At 47.7% G+C, this 18992-nt stretch overlaps 1 protein-coding gene and 1 non-coding gene across 4 annotated transcripts in view; both read right to left on the reverse strand.

The window, feature by feature from the left end:
* ZNF385A (zinc finger protein 385A) overlaps window positions 1–18992 on the reverse strand; it is a 165321-nt gene that overhangs the window by 54970 nt on the left and 91359 nt on the right. The window lies entirely within an intron of this gene.
* On the reverse strand, window positions 13193–13264 carry TRNAA-UGC (transfer RNA alanine (anticodon UGC)). The gene has a single exon. It is a non-coding gene; the product is annotated as a tRNA-Ala (tRNA).

An 18992-nucleotide genomic window follows, 5' to 3' on the forward strand; every position in this document is an offset into this window, starting at 1 on the left:
AGTGTCATTTTGCGAAGGTGACTTGGGACGCTGCTATTGATCCCTCTGCAGTGCTGGCTGCTTGCAGTCCCCTCCCTGGAGAACAGGAAAGAGGGACACTGCAGGGATTACTTATGGGATGCCGTCCCACCGTCGCCCGCCCGACTGCTTCACACTAGAATCCGCTTCAACAGAGTGCTAGGAGCTGTACAAAACAGGCAGCCTCCTTGCCCAGCGAGCTTGCAACTGAGATGGTAAAATTCCACAGGAGTAGCTGTTTTAGACCATTGCAGAAAAAATTCCTTGTGGCAAAGAGGGCTCTGGGCCGTGAAAGCTTACGGTACAATTTTTAAAGGTTGGCCTTTGAAGCGCCACAAGACTCCTGTCGATTTTTTACAATTGACATGATGTGGCCCTGCTTCCAGGCAGGGGCACAAAAAAATCTGCCTCCAGAGGTGACCATTTCCTGTTCATTGCTTCACACCCTCACAATAAGGTAGCCTTGGACATTTCCCGCACCTACACAATTACATCCCATTAACAATCCACTTAAACACCACAACGGATCCCATGACCATCATTTTCTCACATGGAAATAAACGCACGCATACACACACACACACACCTGTTAAGAGCTTGGATACTCTGTTGTGCACCTGTTAAAACCACATCTGTTCACAAGAACGAAGAAAGGTGCATCCATCAACTCATTAGAATTTTTAAGCAGCTGTATATATCAAGAGAGTATCATTAAACCAGCTGCCTCCTGTATTATATGATGTATTTGTCATATTAAAAAATATATATTTTAAAAGAAAAAGTGCTAACATTACAAAGGCAGTCTTAGGAACCCCAGTAAAATGGTCTTTGTGAATAAACAAAGCTGCCTTCCAGCGAGTCCGTCTGTTGTTCTATCTTGCCTACTTTGACGAGCAGTGATTTTCCAGCATCTCATGGAGAAGGGCCGTGGCTCAGTGGTACAGCATCTGCTTGGTATGCAGAAGGTCCCAGGTTCAATTCCCGGCATCTCCTGTTAAGGTATCAGGCAAGTAGGTGATGTGAAAGACCTCTGCCTGAGACCCTGGAGAGCCGCTGCCGGTCTGAATAGACAATACTTACTTTGATGGACCAAGGGTCTGATTCAGTAGAAGGCAGCTTCGTGTGTTCGTGTATATCACCTGCTCCCTGATCCTTTTTAAAAATTATTACTGCAGATGCCAAGGATTGAACCTGGGACCTTCTGCATACAACGCAGATGCTCTACTACTTAGCCACAGTCCCTTCATATCACGGGGCTGAGCATCGGCTGAATGGCGTTAGATGAGGGACCGAGAGGAAATGAGGATCAGTCATGAAAATTAATTGGTTGGCAGCTGGGTACACAAACAGATGCAGCCCTTTGAGGGTGTGGGATACAGGAAAAGAGAAAAGGGGGAGGAAAGAGGAGATGGAGCTTTGCATGGGTCCCTCAGTAGGACATTTACCCTAAATTCTCACTGCGGGTTATCTACATTGCAAACTGGCATAGAAACTGTGGAATGCCCCTTCTCCCATGAGTAGGGTTGCCAGGTCCCTCTTTGTCACCGGTGGGAGGTTTTTGGGGTGAAGCCTGAGGAGGGTGGGGTTTGGGGAGGGGAGAGTCTTCAACTGACTAACAAATCAGAGACTTGGCTTTTTGGTGATTATATTTGAATCACCAATTGCAAAGCCAGTTCATATAAGCATAACCTCCCCAAAGATCTCTGAATCACATGGGACATAAACACAACCAGTGAGACTATTAATGATGTGCCGTAAAGTCACTGTGGACTCATGGCGACCCCAGGACCATGGGGTTTTCAAGGGAAGAGATGAGCAGAAGTGGTTTGCCATTGCCTTCCTTTGCAAAGCAACTCCAGTCTTCCTTGCTGATCTCCCATCCATATAGTAACTATAGCTGATCTAGCTCAGCTTCCAAGCTCTGATGAGATCAAGCTAGTCTGCACTATTAAAGGTAAAGGTAATGCCCTGTGCAAGAACTGGGTCATTACTGACCCATGGGGTGACGTCACATCCCGACGTTTACTAGGCAGACTTTGTTTGCAGGGTGGTTTGCCAGTGCCTTCCCCAGTCATCTACACTTGACCCCCAGCAAGCCGGGTACTCATTTCACTGACCTTGGAAGGATGGAAGGCTGAGTCAACCTTGAGCTGGCTATCTGAAACCGACTTCCATCGGGATCGAACTTAGAGCTTTTGAGCACAGCTTTTGACTGCAGTACTGCAGCTTACCACTCTGTGCCATGGGGCTCCTTAGGCTGCACTATTGGGCTGCACTTATATAGAAGGCTAAACAGCTGTAGCTACCAAGTACCTCTTGGCTCACCCAGACCACCCAGCCTCCTGACAGGTGCACTGCAACCTAGAAGTCTTGGGACTGCTAGCCAAGGCACTGGTCATCCAAGGTCACCTAAAACCAGGCCAAAGGTGAGGGCATGGACTCAGGAATCTAGAATCTCCTACCCATGTGCTAGATCCTACTCTACCCCTAGCACTGGGGACAGGATACAAGAGTCTTAGGACCCGAAAGGTTGGCACTTGCCTTCACCGTCCCAGGGACACTGGATGCCATCCAGCCCTGTCACTCTACCTGTTACGTTTCCACTGCCTCTGCCCAGCACGTAACAGATACCATTTCTGCTCAAGGCGACAGAGGGTGTCATCCATAACCTCTCACCAAGGCAGATGGAAAAAGGCAAATTTTAGACTCTGACCTCTTCTGATTATGTGCATCATATAACCACTTCTCTGAAACAGATAGTGGGTCCAATAGGATGGGGCAAAGGGCTAGAACTAGAGGTCTGCGACTCCCATGACCATCAGAAGGGAGTGCGCACAGAAAGTGAAAATCAAGCATCTAGCCCTTACGAATGAAGATGAAAACTCTTTAATGTATTGAAAATACCTCTGGCAACCACTGTACGATAAATACTCAGGCGTTTAAGACTTTTTTATTCAATAGTATGTAGAGGAGGGGGGGATCAAAATAAGTTCAACTGCTATTTAATAGGTGAAGTTGGTAGATTAGTCCAATTAATATAGAACAGTATTTGAATATTTGTTTATTTAAATTGTATAATAGCGTATGACATAACAGCTAGTAATAATTATATTAACTAGTATATAAATACTCGACTATTAATTATCATCTAAGGACCTTTTATAACAAGAGTAAATTTTAGAAACACGGTGAAATACTGGTTAAGTTTAGAAATTATTAAGACAAGTCCAATGTTAGTGATGCGGGCGTGTATGTATTATGATACTGAAATTTGGGCACAGACATGCTGTTATTTTTGCTAATTCCCCTATATTCTCTTTCCCTTTTTTCTTTTTTCTGTATCCCCATATATATATAAGAAAATATATTACTAAAGGGGCACTGGGGTGGGTGCTGGTAAGAAGAATGTTTTAAATGGGGTGCGGTAGAAGATAAGAGGTTGCTTTTCGGCAGTCTAATTCACTCTTTCTACAGCCACAAAATCAAGGATCCAGTCAAACCTAAGCACTATTTAGTTCCATTTATTCAAATATTTGTGTGCCTCATCTGAGAATTTTCAGAAATGAAGAATCCTCTTGTCCAACCCAAAATTAATTTGATCCAGAGATGAGTTTTGTAATTTTCCATATTTAGCCTGAGAATAGAAGATGTTACAATAGAATGAGTCTGGGCATGTGCCAATGTGTTTTTCTCCTGTTTGTAGTAACAATTACCCAGCCCATAGATCTAAAGGGTTTTTTTCAGACTTGCCTTTTCCCATTTAAAACAGTTATAATGGGGTGCAGAGCTCAGTTAGCAAAACCAAAGCAGGGAGTGATGGATTCCCCACCCCCATGTGGCTTTGATCCTAACTGCAGATGCCTATCATGCAATTTGTGTGTATGCGTAAAAAGATGTCAAGTCACAGTCCACTTATGGTGACCCTATAGGAATTTCAAGGCAAGAGATGTTCAGAGGTGGTTTGCTAGTGCCTTCCTCTGCATAACGACCTTGGTATTCCTTGGTGGTCTCCCATCCAATTACTAACCGGGGCTGACCCTGTTTAGCTTCTGAGATCCAATGAGATCAGGCTAGCCTGAGACATCTAGGTTAGAGCATTCAAATACTTAGCACATTGAAAATGGAATTTATAAGTGTTGAACTTTGGTTGCATTCTTCCCATTTTTATTATCTGATGGATTTAAATTTATACTGTTTCCTCCAACATAGGCTTAGATTACATTTCAAAAGTGTTCCCTATCGCACCCACTGCCACTCCATTTCCTCCTTGACAGAACGTAAGATTAGGGTTGGCCAAACTGGCGTGAGAACTAAAAGCTCAAAAGTTTCAAATGTTAACTTCTTAGAACTGTAACAACTACCCATTGCAAAAAAGAGAAGAAGAGTAAACTATGGAAAACAGTGAAATTCAATTCTCAACTAAAGGAATCTATTACTTCTCAATAACAATTTAATGGAGAAACATAACTGAGCCACGAAGAAATTGGACAGTTCCCCTTGGCTTTTACCCTGGAACCTCAGAGACAAACACACAATTACAAAATCTTTTAAAAATGAAAATACCACGTTCCGATCCCCACCCTTCAATGACAGCTATAGATCAATGTCTCATGCAAGGGTGGTTCATTGTAATAGCGCAGAGCAGGGAGGTACCAGTTCCTAAGTATATATGGACAATCAACCTTTACAGCACTAGGAGCAAGAAGACCCCTGCTGTTGTTATTAGATTACATCATAAGGCAATTTAAAATTTAGGCTGCCAATGACCTAAGAGCATTCTTGGCTTGGCGGGATAGTTCATCAAAGCCAATTCCCAACATTCTGCCCAGTATCCCAACATTTTAACACACTCTGAGGTGACCAAGAGAGATTAGCATGGTGGTGAAAGGTAAAGGTCCCCTGTGCAAGCACCGGGTCATTCCTGACCCATGGGGTGATGTCACCTCCCGACGTTTACTAGGCAGACTTTGTTTACGGGGTGGTTTGCCAGTGCCTTCCTAGTCATCTCCCCTCTACCCCCAGCAAGCTGGGGACTCATTTGACCGACCTCGGAAGATGGAAGGCTGAGCCAACCTTCAGCTGGCTACCTGAAACCAACTTCCGTCGGGATCGAACTCAGGTCATGAGCAGAACTTTTGACTGCAGTATTGCAGCTTCCCACTCTGCGCCACAGGGCTCCTATGAGCATGGTGGGGGGCAGGCTATATTGATAGAAGTAGACTAGATTCTGAATGGCTGGGGTTACCAGGGTCAGGGAACAAGAACAGCCTTCACCCTAGTGATCAACCTTTCCTCCCATTTTACGGAATGGCTACCACTCATTTGCATGGCAGGGGAAGGAAGAAGAAGAGGAAGAGGAAGAAGAGTTGGTTTTTATATGGCGACTTTACCACTTAAGGAAGAATCAAACCGGCTTACAATCACCTTCACTTCCCCTCCCCACAACAGACACCTTGTGAGATACGTGGGGCTGAGAGAGCTGTGACTAGCCCAAGGTCACCCAGCTGGCTTCATGACCGGGAGTGGGGAAACAAATTCAGTTCACCAGATTAGCCTCCGCCACCCATGTGGAGGTGTGAGGAAGCAAACCCAGTTCTCCAGATCAGAGTCTATCGCTCCAAACCACCGCTCTTAACCAGTACACCACGCTGGCTCCCAAGTAGGAGACTTGGGACTGAACAGTATAGAGAAGAGCAGCCCAATCCTGAAGGGGGGAGCAGATCCACGGCGGCCGCGAGTGGCACAGCCACGGTGCCTCCTTAGAGGCTTCCCGGTCACCACGGAGGCAAAAAAAGGCTTAAAAAATAAAAAATAGAGAAAAAAGGGGCAATCCCCCATTGTCTCTATCGGGGCTGCGCCACCAGTAAAGGTGGCGCAGCACTGCTGCAGCACGAGGGGGCGTTCCCAGGGCGAAAGGGGTGAGGAAGGTGCCTAAAGGCAGCTCCTCCCCCAAAAACGCCTCGGGAACGCCCCCCCCCCCCCAATCTGGCGCGGCTGCACTGGCAGCAGGGGCTGGCGGTACCCGGACTCTGGCATGTTTACCCCCACACCGGAATAGGTGCCACCTCATTCCGGTGGCACCTACGCCGGCATGGGGTCATGCTGGCTCCTAAGGAGCTCCCCCCACCCCCAGGGATGGGCTCAAAGTCTATCTCCCATCTCTGAAATGGGCTCTCCCTATTCCTTCCTAAGACACACACAAAAAGAAAAGAGGTGCCTCTCCAAAAGCTGATAGAAACAATGGCTATTTATTAAAGCGCTCCGAGCCGCTATACCTGATCAAGTACCCGGGGTACTCTTCCATAGAGGCAAAAGACTACGAAGAAAACATGCTGGCTATCTCTCCTTTTTCTCGCCTGTTGAGCACTTCTTATCTCCTAAGCAAGGATCCGTTTTCACCAGTAAGAGAGGATTGAGTGCCCTCTCAGTGGTAAAAAGAGCTCCTTATTTAGGAGATAAGAGGCAAGTGACAAACGAAAACAAGAAGGGATACCTACACCTTGTTTCTCCATAATCTTTGTCATGCCTCTGATGCAGAAAGCTTCCATACTCAAATCGGGTCAGAATCAGTGCTTTAATAGATAGTAATATGTAGTAATTTTATCAAAACAGATAAAAGGAAGTATTTCTTCACACGACGCATAGTTAAATTGTGGAACTCCCTGCCCCAGGATGTGGTGATGGCTGCCAACTTGGAAGGCTTTAAGAGTGGGGTGGACATGTTCATGGAGGAGAGGGGTATTCATGGCTACTAGTAAAAATGGATACTAGTCACGATGCATACCTATTCTCTCCAGGATCAGAGGAGGATGCCAAATATATTTGGTGCTGTGAAACACAGGCAGGATGGTGCTGCTGCAGTCGTCTTGTTTGTGGGCTTCCTAGAGGCACCTGGTTGGCCGCTGTGTGAACAGACTGCTGGACTTGATGGGCCTTGGTCTGATCCAGCATGGCCTTTCTTATATCCTTATGTTCTTATCAATCGCAGCCAAGGTATACTCTCCCCAGATCTTTGAAACAGATACTAACGAAACCTACAAGCTTGCTAGGAAAAGTAACACAAGTCAGTTGTCTATATACTATTAAGAGGCATGACAGGAGGTATGCTGTTGGTTACCTTATCTGCCCCTCCCATGATGTTAGGTGTCCAGAGAAACTTGCTATTAAAAATGGGCAGCAGCCAAAATACAGACAAGGGATTCCTAATCTGCAGCTGGGAACCCTTCTGGGTTCCTTCTGTTCCAGCAACCGTGTGAGCCGCAAACAGAGAGAAATGGGTCTGCAGGCAGAAGAGGGATTTTGCAGTGGCAACTTCACAACAACAAGAACCTGGAGGCCCTGTAAGTAACTGCAAGCAGTGGGGCGGAATAAATGGTTTAGAAATCCTGCCTCCAATCTCTCAAGGGCTTGACCAAGCCTGCTTCCCCATTCCCTTCCCCTTAACTGATTTTCTACTACACTCAACATTCTGTGCTGCCTGGAGTATGCTCAGTCTTCATTAGGATTTTTTGGGGGTATTTCCCCCCCTTTTGGTTAATTTACTAAGTCGTGTGTATCTGTATCCCTGGAGAGTCCCCCCGCCTCTTCAGTTCCAACGCATTCTGTGCAATGTATTATAATTTTAGATAGCCTCTTGAACATCGCCTTGCTGGGTTTCGATTATACGCAGCTTTAGGAAAAGATAATCTAACAAGATGGCCTGAGCTGCCTATGGAAGTAAGGGATGTCATTGTTTGGCTGCTCCTCCGTTGGAGATGCTTAAGGGATAAGATGTTCTGCCTTACGGCAGGAGGTTGGCCTGGCCGATCCATCAACTCCCTTCCAGATTCCAACTCTATGACCCCAAATTAAGAACAATGGAACAAATTGGACAATGGAATAATCTGCCCTGGATAGTTTTGCAAATGTCCTTTGGGGGGATATTTTTTCAAGAGGAGGCTCGAGTCAGCTGCTGTTCGGAGACGGTTTAAAGCCTAATCTCAGTGTTACAACAGGGTTAGACGCTGTGGTTAATTTCTAGGAAGGAAGGTCATTTATACCTGGGAGTTTTACCTGAGGTTCGTTGCTGGCTGGACCCACACTTTCCTGTTGGGTATGCACCAGCAGTCTCCAAGCTCAAGTCAAGTCCCGCCCCTTTAAATCCTGCTTTGTAATTGGCTTACTTATGGTGCTTACTGTGAGAGAAAATCCCCCCCAACAAAACTGCCACATAAAAAAGCATTTTAAGAACAACAACATAAAAAAAACGGAGCAATCTTAAAGGAAGGTGGGGAGGAGAAATCCAAGCCTCGGTTTTGAAAAGCTTTTCTTTTGCTCAGAAAGAGCTCCCAGGAAGCAGGAAATATTTCAATCCCCACCTCTGGACATGCTGCTTTGTAATTGGCTTTGAGAGAAACCAAGCTCCTGTGTCCCACACTTTGCCTACTGCAAGGGGATTTCACCTGGGCTTTGCTCAGGGAAGATGGAAGAGTCGGGTTAACAGAGGAATGGGAAGACCCGGACATTGCGAGGGCTGGCAGCGAGGTCATCTCTAATGGAAAGAAAACTCATGCAGAACTTCAAGGAACAACCGAGACAGACCAAGGGCGAACATGAGTGAAAGTACCCATGCATAAACAACCGAAGAGAGTCAGGAGAGCCAAATCCAGGGGTCCCATTCAATTCGACTGGCACTTCCAGTATCATAACAAATGAGAGCTTTTGTGTGGCACCCCCTGCAGCCGATGCCAAGCAGGGCTTACGCTAGGGGTCACCAACCTTCTAGAGCCTGCAGGCACTTTTGGGATTCTAACACAGAGTGGTTGGCACAACCACAACATGGGGAAGCAGAGGCTATCACAAAATGTCAGGGAGTACAGTTATTCATAACTCCGCAGCTCTTCTGCAATTGAGGCAGAAGCTCTGTTTAACAGGATGCTTCTTAAAAATGAACATATTGTTTTTTAAAAAATCTTGCATACACACAGGATAAATGCATTTGAGCTAAGAAAGACTCATCTGGCAGTCATCTGTCAGATCTCCAATGGCCAATCAGAAGCTCTGCTGGGCAAAAGCCCCACCTGGCCCCACACACTTTCTAAAAACACCTGGCAGGAGTGTTGGTGGGCATCTTGGAATCCACGGGCATCACATGGGAGACCTCTACCTTACGCCATAGAAATCCCTTACCAACATGATCCTGCCCTTTACAATGCAGCTTTTCAGCAAGGTGCAAGCAATTCTGGAATTTGAGCCTTTTTTCTGAAGGGCCAAAACAATCGTGCTATAATTCACAGATTACCATGATGATGATGAAAATGAAGAGAATGATGAAGAAGATGATGATGAAGATGATGGTGAGGAAAAAGAGTTGGTTTTTATATAACAACTTTCTCTTCCACTTAAAGGAGAATCGAACCAGCTTACAATCACCTTCCCTTCCCCTCCCCACAACAGACACCCTGTGAGGTAGGTGGGGCTGAGAGAGTGTGACTAGCCCAAGGTCACCCAGCTGGCCTTGTGTGGAGGAGTGGGGAATCAAACCCGGTTCTCCAGATTAGAGTGCACCGCTCCAAACCACCGCTCTTCACCACTACACCACGCTGGCTATGTAAAAGGTAAACTGCATGAGGCCATGACAGATGGGCCATGCCTGCCTGATCTCGTCAGAAACTAAGCCATCAGCCCTGGTTAGTACTTGGATGGGAGACCACCAAGGAAGACCAGGGTTGCTGTGCAGAGGAAGGCACTGGCAAAGCACCTCTGTTAAGTTCTCTTGCCATGAAAACTCTGCTGGGTTGCCATAAGTTGGCTGCGACTTGACGGCACTTTACACAAACACACAAATTGCATACGTGTGCACCTGCCATTAGGATCAAAGCTGCATGGGGGGAAATCCATCACTCTCTGCTTTGGTTTTGCTAACGGAGCTCTGCACACCATCATCACTATTTAAAACGGAAAAAGACAACTCTGGAAAAAAAACCTTTACATCTATGGGCTGGTTAATTGTTACTACAAACAGGAGAAAAATGCATTGCACGTGCCCAGAGGCATTCTACTGTAGCATCTTCTATTCTCAGGCTAAAGATGGAAAATTACAAAGCTCGTCTCTGGATCAAATTAATTTTGGGTTGAACAAGAGGATTTTCCATTTCTCAAAATTCTCAGAAGGGGCTGGGCTAAATAGCAACAAGCCATTGTATCTATTGAACGGCAGCCAGCGAGTGAACTGCAGGAAATAATAAACCCTTCCCCTCTGTCCTAGTCCTCTCAGCAACCATCAGAGCCTTGGGATGTTTCTCTATCAGCTAACCAACACCAACGGCAGGGGCCAACTGTGAAACTTCCCTCCTACTAGAAAGAGGGACGAGCTGGCAGGCGGCCTACCACAACGGTGTCCCGAAACAGACCCTACATTTGCATTGCGACAGAGCTAAACTGGGCCAGGCATTAGAGCCGAAACGTGGCACCAGCTCCTTTGCCCTAGAAGCAAGAAGGCAAATCTGCATGTGGCAGAACTCCCTCAGGATCTACCCAGAAGTCTGTAGCCAGAGCCGATCCTGAAGAAAGCCCCCACCACACTGTCGCACAACATCTGGCACCATGTTGTGGGTAGGATCCAAATTTCTCAGCGGCAGACTCCACCAGCAAACATTGGCCATTTTTGCTTCAAAATTGGCAGAGCGTTCCAGGCTGAATTGCCCCGCATATTTTTTTGAATTTTTCACACTGAACCGTCATTCCAGAAGTGACTGTGAAGCCGGCACATATCTGCTTCGCATTTCTTAGGAGCCCCTTTAATGCGACCTTTGGTGTTTGCTCCGCCCCCACCGCGAAGAATCCCCTGAAGGAACCATGCAAAATAACAGCGGCACGTTAGCTATGCACATGCTAATGACTATGCAAACAGGAACGAAGGAGCAGGCGAGTGTGGGGTGTGAGTGGAATTTCTCCTTTTGCATCAGGACCATGAATAGGCATTTTTAAAGTCGCATTTAAAAAAAGAGCTTAGAGCGAGCATCAAAATTGACCCAGCATAAATGGCCACTGAGTAGCCACCATGGGCTTTTGCAACATCACTGATCTGTTCCACGATCAATATTGTCTTGCTCGCACCAGCATCATCCAATAGATCAATTTTTCCACCTTTGGCATATGGGACAAGGAGGTCCACAACCTTAATGCCAGTGACCAGGATTTCCTGGTTTGCCATTGCCTTCCTCTGCCTAGCGACCCTGGTATTCCTTGGAGGTTTCCCATCCAAGTACTAACCAGGGCTGACCCTGGATGGTTTCAAAGATCTGACGAGAACAGGTTAGCCCGGGCGATCCAGGTCAGGGCCCATCCTAATTAGCAATTCAGGCTCTCGTATTCAAAGACCCCACCTGGAATTACGAACAGAATCCAGAAGCCCCAATTCCTTGTTCTGCTACTCAGATAAACTGCTCTTCACAGGACCACAGAACAGATCTGAAGTTCGCAAAAGTTCCCATTAATTCCGCTTGCGACCTTTAAAAGCATCCTCAAACCATTCTGCACCCTGATCCAGGGAGCAGGAAAACCCACGGCAACGTTTCATTCTGTCCAAGCTACCTGGGTCTCCTCTTTCCCATCCTTCTGGAATTGCTCCCTACCTCTGCTTTCCAGCAAGGTTTGCGGCGCTGCAGAAGAACCGGGCTGTAATTCTCTGCAACCTGCCATGCATTCTAAGGGGGTCACTAAACCCCCAGACTCAACAGGCAGCCGGATGGAATTGGCTGGATTCAATCGCTTTTTTAATGGGAGAACCGAGACGTTTCTGAGAATCCAGGATTTTTTAAACGCCAGATGGAAGTCCCTTATGGAAAAGGAGCGCTGCAGTCTCTCGACCAAAGCCTGACATCCCCTATGAGAAGCGCACGATCAACTCAACGGGGTCCAAAAACGAGCCTGGAAGATGGCCCTGAGGGATTCGCTTCCGCCTCCTCTCCAGCACTCTGGCTGCGCATGGAAACAGCATCTCCTCCTCCTCTCTCCCCCCCACATCACATAAGCACACTGCCTGGAGATCTCCTCCCCAGAGACACCTGCATGCCCAATGGCTCCTTGTAGTGCGAGAAGCTTTTCCAAACAGGAAAATATCTCTTCTTATTCTTTAATGCCTTTGGGCTCCCCAGACTCTTAAGAGCTTATCCTAGGAAAGCCAGCAGCCAGCATTTTCCTCTCTCCTAGCGCCCCCCCCCCATTTTCGCTGCAAGGACAACAGGCAAACAACCCCAAAAGCAGGAGGATGGCAATTGTGGCGCTCAGCTGTGGCCAGCCCTGCAGTATCTCTTCCAGAGCCCAGAACTAGCCACCCGCCGGGTGGGCATGTAACTACATCTTCTCATGGCATCCAACTAGCAGAAACCCCACGTTCAGCAGATAACAGCTCAAAATAATACCCAGGCTAGAAATAGATGCCCTGGTCTCAGCATCTGACCTAGACAAGCCAGGACAGTGATGACGGACTTAAAAAAAAAACACCTTCCTGGGCTTTGAGTCAATGTGGCCTGGGCTGTTCAACTTCAGGTTGCTCACATAAGGTCATAAGAAAGCCCCATTAGAGTATTCCTTCTAGTCCAGCTTCCTAAGAACATAAGAAAGGCCCTGCTGGATCAGACCAAGGCCCATCAAGCCCAGCAGTCTGTTCACACAGTGGCCAACCAGGTGCCTCTAGGAAACCACAAACAAGACGGCTGCAGCAGCACCATCCTGCCTGTGTTCCTCTGATCCTGGAGTGAATAGGTATGAATCATGACTAGTATTCATTATGACTAGTAGCCATGGATAGCCCTCTCCTCCATGAACATAGCCACTCCCCTTTTAAAGCCTTCCAAGTTGGCAGCCATCACCACATCCTGGGGCAGGGAGTTCCACAATTTAACTATGCATTGTGTGAAGAAACACTTCCTTTTATCGGTTTTGAATCTCTTCCTCTTTCCCACAGTGGCCAACTACATACTTCCAGGAAGCCCAGAAGTAGAGCATGAAGGCCACAGCCTTTCTTCGCTATTCTCCCCTTCTTGCCATTTGTAGTGTCACATGAAGTTGCCTTATACTGAATCAGACCCTCGGACCATCAAAGTCAGTATTGTCTACTCAGACCGGCAGCGGCTCTCCAGGGTCTCAGGCAGGGGTCTTTCACATCACCTACCTGCCTAGTCCCTTTAACTGGAGATGCCAGGGATTGAACCTGGGACCTTATGCATGCAAAGCAGATGCTCTACCACTGAGCCACAGCCCCTTCTTGTCCCCATTTCTAGTAGTCAGTGCTAACACTAGGCTCTGGATCTGGGAACAGCATATGAAGATGTATGATTTGTGGTGCTCCAAAGCTTATTTTGGGGTGCAGAGCTTTTTAGTACACCAATATTGTGTGATTAGACTAGCAAACAGGACATGGGAAATTTCTTTAACTTTCTATAGGACTGTGGATCTCCGTTAGCAATCACAGCCAAACCTGTTATTCACACAAGGAAGTCCCTGTGCATTAGTGCTGCCTGAAGCTCTCCCACTATTGCAACTGATCTCCTGGTGAAAGAGATCAGTTCCCCTGGAGAAAATGCCTGCTTTGGAGGGTAGGCTCTATGGCGTTATATACCAATGACGTCCCTCCCTTCCCCAAACCTGGCCTTCCCCAGGCTCCACCCCCAAAATCTCCAGGTATTTCCCAATCCAGAGTTGGCAACCTTACTGTGCATAGAAAAATAACCTTTCAGGGCAAAAGTCCTAGTCTAGACTACTCCCTGGCATCTAGTTTTCTACGTGCAGAGAGATGTCTCCTCTTTGTAGGGAGGAACATTAAATGGTGTGAGCCCCTCAACCCACCTCCTGTCTGAAGGGGTATGTTCCAGATATAAGTTTACCAGCTCAGTGAAGACTAGGCCACAGATGCAGAGTCTGATCAACCGCAGGAATTGCACCTTCGTTCCCCAGTGTCTGTGCATACACAAAAGCACAGACTCTCCAATGCCGGATAAACAACAATAATCGCTTCTCCGTCTCTGCACAGCATCATCTCCTTTTTGCAATAGCTTTGAGCCTTCTCACACCAATTCACATCCTGTCCACTTGAATAAAGAACGTCCTCGTGGTTTCCTCGGGGGTTCTACCTAACCTTCTAGAAACAAAACCTTGGAAATGAGGGGAATGCAGTCTAGGGCTTTGTTTTAGCAACAGGCATGGGATGAGAGCTGAATAACTAGAATTCGTGGCACCAAAGAGGCATGGGTTCTTGGGCTGAGGTACGTTGTGAAAGAAAAGGTAACGGGCCTGAACATTAGTAGTTCTAGGCACTTTAAGAGTGGAGCTGGGTTAATTTCTGTAACTTCCCGCATTTTATTCATTAGATTTCTACTCTGTTCATTCCCCAAGGAGCTCTGGGAAATATTCACTATTCTCCCCAACTTTATCCTCACAACAACCCTTTGAGATAGGTTAGGCTGAGAAACTGACCCAAAGTCGCTTAGGCTGAGAAACTGACCCAAAGTCGCTTAGGCTGAGAAACTGACCCAAAGTAGCTTCCGGAGCTTCACAGCTGAGCGGGAACTTGAATCTGAGCCTCTCTGTAGCTGGGTTCATTAAACCCTACACACCACATAAGGTATATTTTCACATAAAATAGAAAACAAAAGCAAGACTGGCTAAGCATCCAGGTTTTGTTCTGAGACTGGCATGAGCCAAAAAGTCCAGTGGTTACAACAATGTACCCTAGACTTCCTATAGCTTTTGTTCCATATTTAGAAAGAGAGCACTTTCATCCTTATATTCACAGTGGTTTAGAGTTAATGGAGGGGGCGTGGATCAGTGGTAGTGTATCTGCTTGACATGCAGGAGGTCCCAGGTTCAATTCCCAACATCTCCAGTTAAAGGGACTAGGCAAGTAGGTGATGTGAAAGACCTTTACCTGAGACCCTGGAGAGCCACTGCTGGTCTGAGTAGACAATACTGACTATGGACTGAGGGTCTGATTCAGTAAAAGGCAGCTTCATGTGTTCAAGACAGTGAATATTTTGGGTGGGGCTGTGGCTCAGTGGTAGAGCCTCTGCTTGGCACGCAGAAGGTCCCAGGTTCAATCCCCAGAATCTCCCAGGCAAGTAGGTGATGTGAAAGACCTCTGCCTAAGGCCCCCGCCTCCTATGTTTCACGCGTGAGCTGCAGTTCTGACCGAAAGGAGGAAAGTCTAGAGCAGACTGCTCATGCAGAGACAAGACATACAACCTCCTATGACAGCAGGGAATTCTGCTATATTAAGAGGGAGCAAATGATCCCATCATACCCAGTACAGAAACACAGCAGACTTATCTGGCAGAGGCTGAATGGGAAAAGGCAGAGCAATGATTCATGGACAGAGCTAGTAGCCGCCTTCTCCGTGGGTGGATACATCAGGCTCAGAGGAGTCTCTAATTATTCAATAAATGTACCACAGCAAACTAGCAGTTTTCTTGTAGCAACAGGTTTGGGGATTATTGGGTTATATGACACAGGGAAGGCAGGGATTAGGGAGCATGAGAGACCCAGGTTCAAGTCCCCACTCTGCCACAAAGCCAGTCACTCTCTCTCTCTCTCTCTCTCTCTCTCAGCGTAACCTACCTCACAGGGTTGTTGCGAGGATAAAATGAAGGGGTGGGTGGGAATGTAGACCCACCCAGAACTCCACAGAGGAGGGGAGAGATAAAAATGAACTATATAAATAAATTCAGGAAACACGTTTGCTTGTTTTTTAATCACCAACTCGAGGAATCTTTACATCTAACATTGACATGAGTTGTGGGAGGTGGAAGTCCAGATTCCTGGGCTCAACACCCAACCCTGAAAGGGAGAGGAGTGTAGTAGTTACAGCTGCCATGGATGGATGCCCGTCCCATGTTTCAGCCCTGGGTGGAAGAGTGAGATGGAGCCATTGCCATGTGCATGTGTGTAAAGTGCCGTCAAGTCGCAGCCGACTTACAGCGACCCCTTTTGGGGTTTTCATGGCAAGAGACTAACAGAGGTGGTTTGCCAGTGCCTTCCTCTGCATAGCAACCCTGGTGTTCCTTGGTGGCCTCCCATCCAAATACTAACCAGGGCTGACCCTGCTTAGCTTCTGAGATCTGATGAGATCAGGCTAGCCTGGGCCATCCAGGTCAGGGCAGCCATTACCATAGCATTAAGTAAATAGAAGTCCGACAGCTAAGGCCCAGGCTTAGATTCCACCTATCCTTAGACATGGACTCAAGGGGGTAACAATCCCTCCAATAAAACAGCAGTGAGCAATATTTTTTTAAAAACCCTCGTTCCTTCAAGCCAAGCCAAGCAAAGGAAAAAAACCTCATGCAACGACAACGAACTAGCCTAGAGTGGACAGAAACCTGACTACATTTCCAGGAGAGAAAGAGAGTTGAAGGGGAAGAGTTTGATCTTTCCTCCATCTTCCTCCTCCGCTGAAAGGGCAGAGTGTTAGCAGAGTGGACCGTTGCAAAGATGCCAGGATGAAAGGACCGGGGAAGGTGTGGGGAGGGAGAGAATAAGAATCAATGAAGAATACTGGCAGAGAAGCCATCTGGAAAGATCAGAAGAGGGGCAAAGAATACAACACAACTTCTTGAGGGATGGGAGATAGTAGTGAGAGGCTGGTAGGATGGCTGCAAGGTTTTGCAAGGAGACATCTGGCATGTTGAGGAAGGGAAAAGGCTTCTGCAAGGCCTTTTACCTGGGCATGCATTAGCTGGGAGTGTGGAGGGAATGCCCTATGTGTATGCATGGGAGTTTAGGGGAAGGGGCCTTGGCTCAGCGGCACAGCATCTGCTTGGCATTCAGAAGGCCACAGGTTCAATCCCCGGCATCTCCAGTTGAAAGGTAGCAGGTGATGTGAAAGACCTCTGCCTGAGACCCTGGAGAGCTGCTGCCAGTCTGAGTAGACAATACTGACCTTGACAGACCCAGGATCTGATTCGGTATAAAGCAGCTTCATATGTACATGCATGGAGCAAGTGGGAAAAGGAAGGCAGATGTCCCTGGATATTTCACAGTGTGGTGTTTTGGTTAGAGTGTCGGACTAGGATCTGGGACGCCCAGGCTTAAATCCTCGCTCTGCCATAGAAGCTCACTGGGTGACCTTGGGCTAGTCACATACTCTCAGCCTGCCCTACATCGCAGGGTTGTTGTGAGGATAAAGTGGAGGAGAAGACAAGGATGTACGCCACCCTGAACTCCAGCGTGGCATAGTGGTTAAGAGCGGAGGACTCTAATCTGGAGAACCGGGTTTGTTTCCCCACCCTCCATATGAGCGGCGGACTCTAATCTGGAGGGCTGGGTTTGATTCCCCACCCCTCCACATGAGCGATGGAGGCTAATCTGGAGAACCGGGTTTGTTTCCCCACTCCTCCACATGAAGCCTGCTGGGTGACCTTGGGCTAGTCACAGTTCTCTCAGCTCCACCTACCTCACAAGGTGTCTGTTGTGGGGAGAGGAAGGGAAGATGAGTGTAAGCTGGTTTGAGACTCCTTAAAGGCAGAGAAAATTGGGGTACAAAAACCAACTCTTCTTCTTCTTCTCCTTGGAGAATGTGGGGGGGGGGAGGAAGTAAACAAACAGGGATCTCAACACTACCTGGAGGAGCATGGAGGTAGTGACCTTGTAGAGAAGGAAAGGGGTGTGCAAAGAAGGGGACAGGACTTGGGGAAGCCACCGGACCCAGCACAAAGACACCTGTTTGGAAAGCAGGCCCAGAATGGGCAGAGAGATTCTTGCACACCTGCCCTAAATGCTAACAGCGACAGAGACCTCAACTATTCAAACGTTAGTAAAGCAGCCGGCAAAAGGGGCAGAAGAGAAGGGGGGCACATAGAAGGCAGGCTTACAGCACTCCCTATTGTTGCCAGCCCGAAGAGGGAATTCACAAAGAGGCTAAAATCCTGAACTTTTCCTCCACTCACCTTAGTCATAACCCTGTTAAGCAACCCACTGGCAACTACAGCAATGGTGCTTGGGGATGAGTGGGGAGAGCAACTAGAATTCCTCAAGTTCGTGATTGAACAGGTTAGAATGGGATTCCTGGACAATGCAGCTTCTGGCTCCCAGCAAATAAGCAGAGTCTAGCACATTATACAGCAGGATGCCAGGGGCTGGTGGGTCGTAGCCCCAATCCTGGGGAAGGGGGACAGTGTGTCAATCAAAGAGGCACTGATCTAATGGGTTCCAGCAGTGCGCTAACAACCAAAAGAAAGTCTCTTTGTCATTAACAGTGCAATCCTAAAGAGAGTTATGCCAGTCAAAGGCCATTCATTTCAATGGGATTAGACAGGAGTAATTATTTAGGATTGCACTGAAGGAGGCATGGGTTGGCTGTCCTGCTAGCTAGAAAGCAGAGTGCAGGACCAACCAGGCCCGCTTTCCTTCTCTGGCTGTTTCGGACTAGCGAAAGCTCACTGCAAGGTAAGCCTCACTTTACCGGGCACCAAAGCAAGACAAAACCAGACAAGGGAATGGGAAACGCACAACCCTCCACAGCTTTCCCGCCCCCTCCCCTAATGGCAGAGTAAGAATCCTTGGCTGAGAACCCATGCATTTCTACACCCTCAGCCCCCTCCCACGTCCCTGCTTACAAACTTTGCTCACACTTCCAGCAAAGCAGAAAGGGGGGGTGGCAGGCAAGGAAACGATGGGGAAACCGGGAACTGGAGTGCAGAAGGTGCCGTTGATGCACGGGAGGTTTTGCCTTGGATTTGCCGCTGCCCAGATGCACATTTCCCCCATCCAGATGCTCAGATCTCAACCATAAGCCCCCATGCAGAGTTGGGAGAATTCAGATGGGGAGAAGTTTCATCTGGACAGCAGCAAATCCAAGGCAAAACCTCCTGCACATAAAATGTTTGATCAATTTTTTTAAATGTGCTGGATTGAAACAGAGAAACAGCGACCCGCTGACTCTCCCCCCCCCCCGCACCCCTAACCCGGACCAGGGCGCGCTCCGCTTACCCCACGCGCCGTCC

The sequence above is a fragment of the Euleptes europaea genome, chromosome 1, assembly GCF_029931775.1.
Source record: "Euleptes europaea isolate rEulEur1 chromosome 1, rEulEur1.hap1, whole genome shotgun sequence".
Lineage (NCBI taxonomy): Eukaryota > Metazoa > Chordata > Lepidosauria > Squamata > Sphaerodactylidae > Euleptes > Euleptes europaea.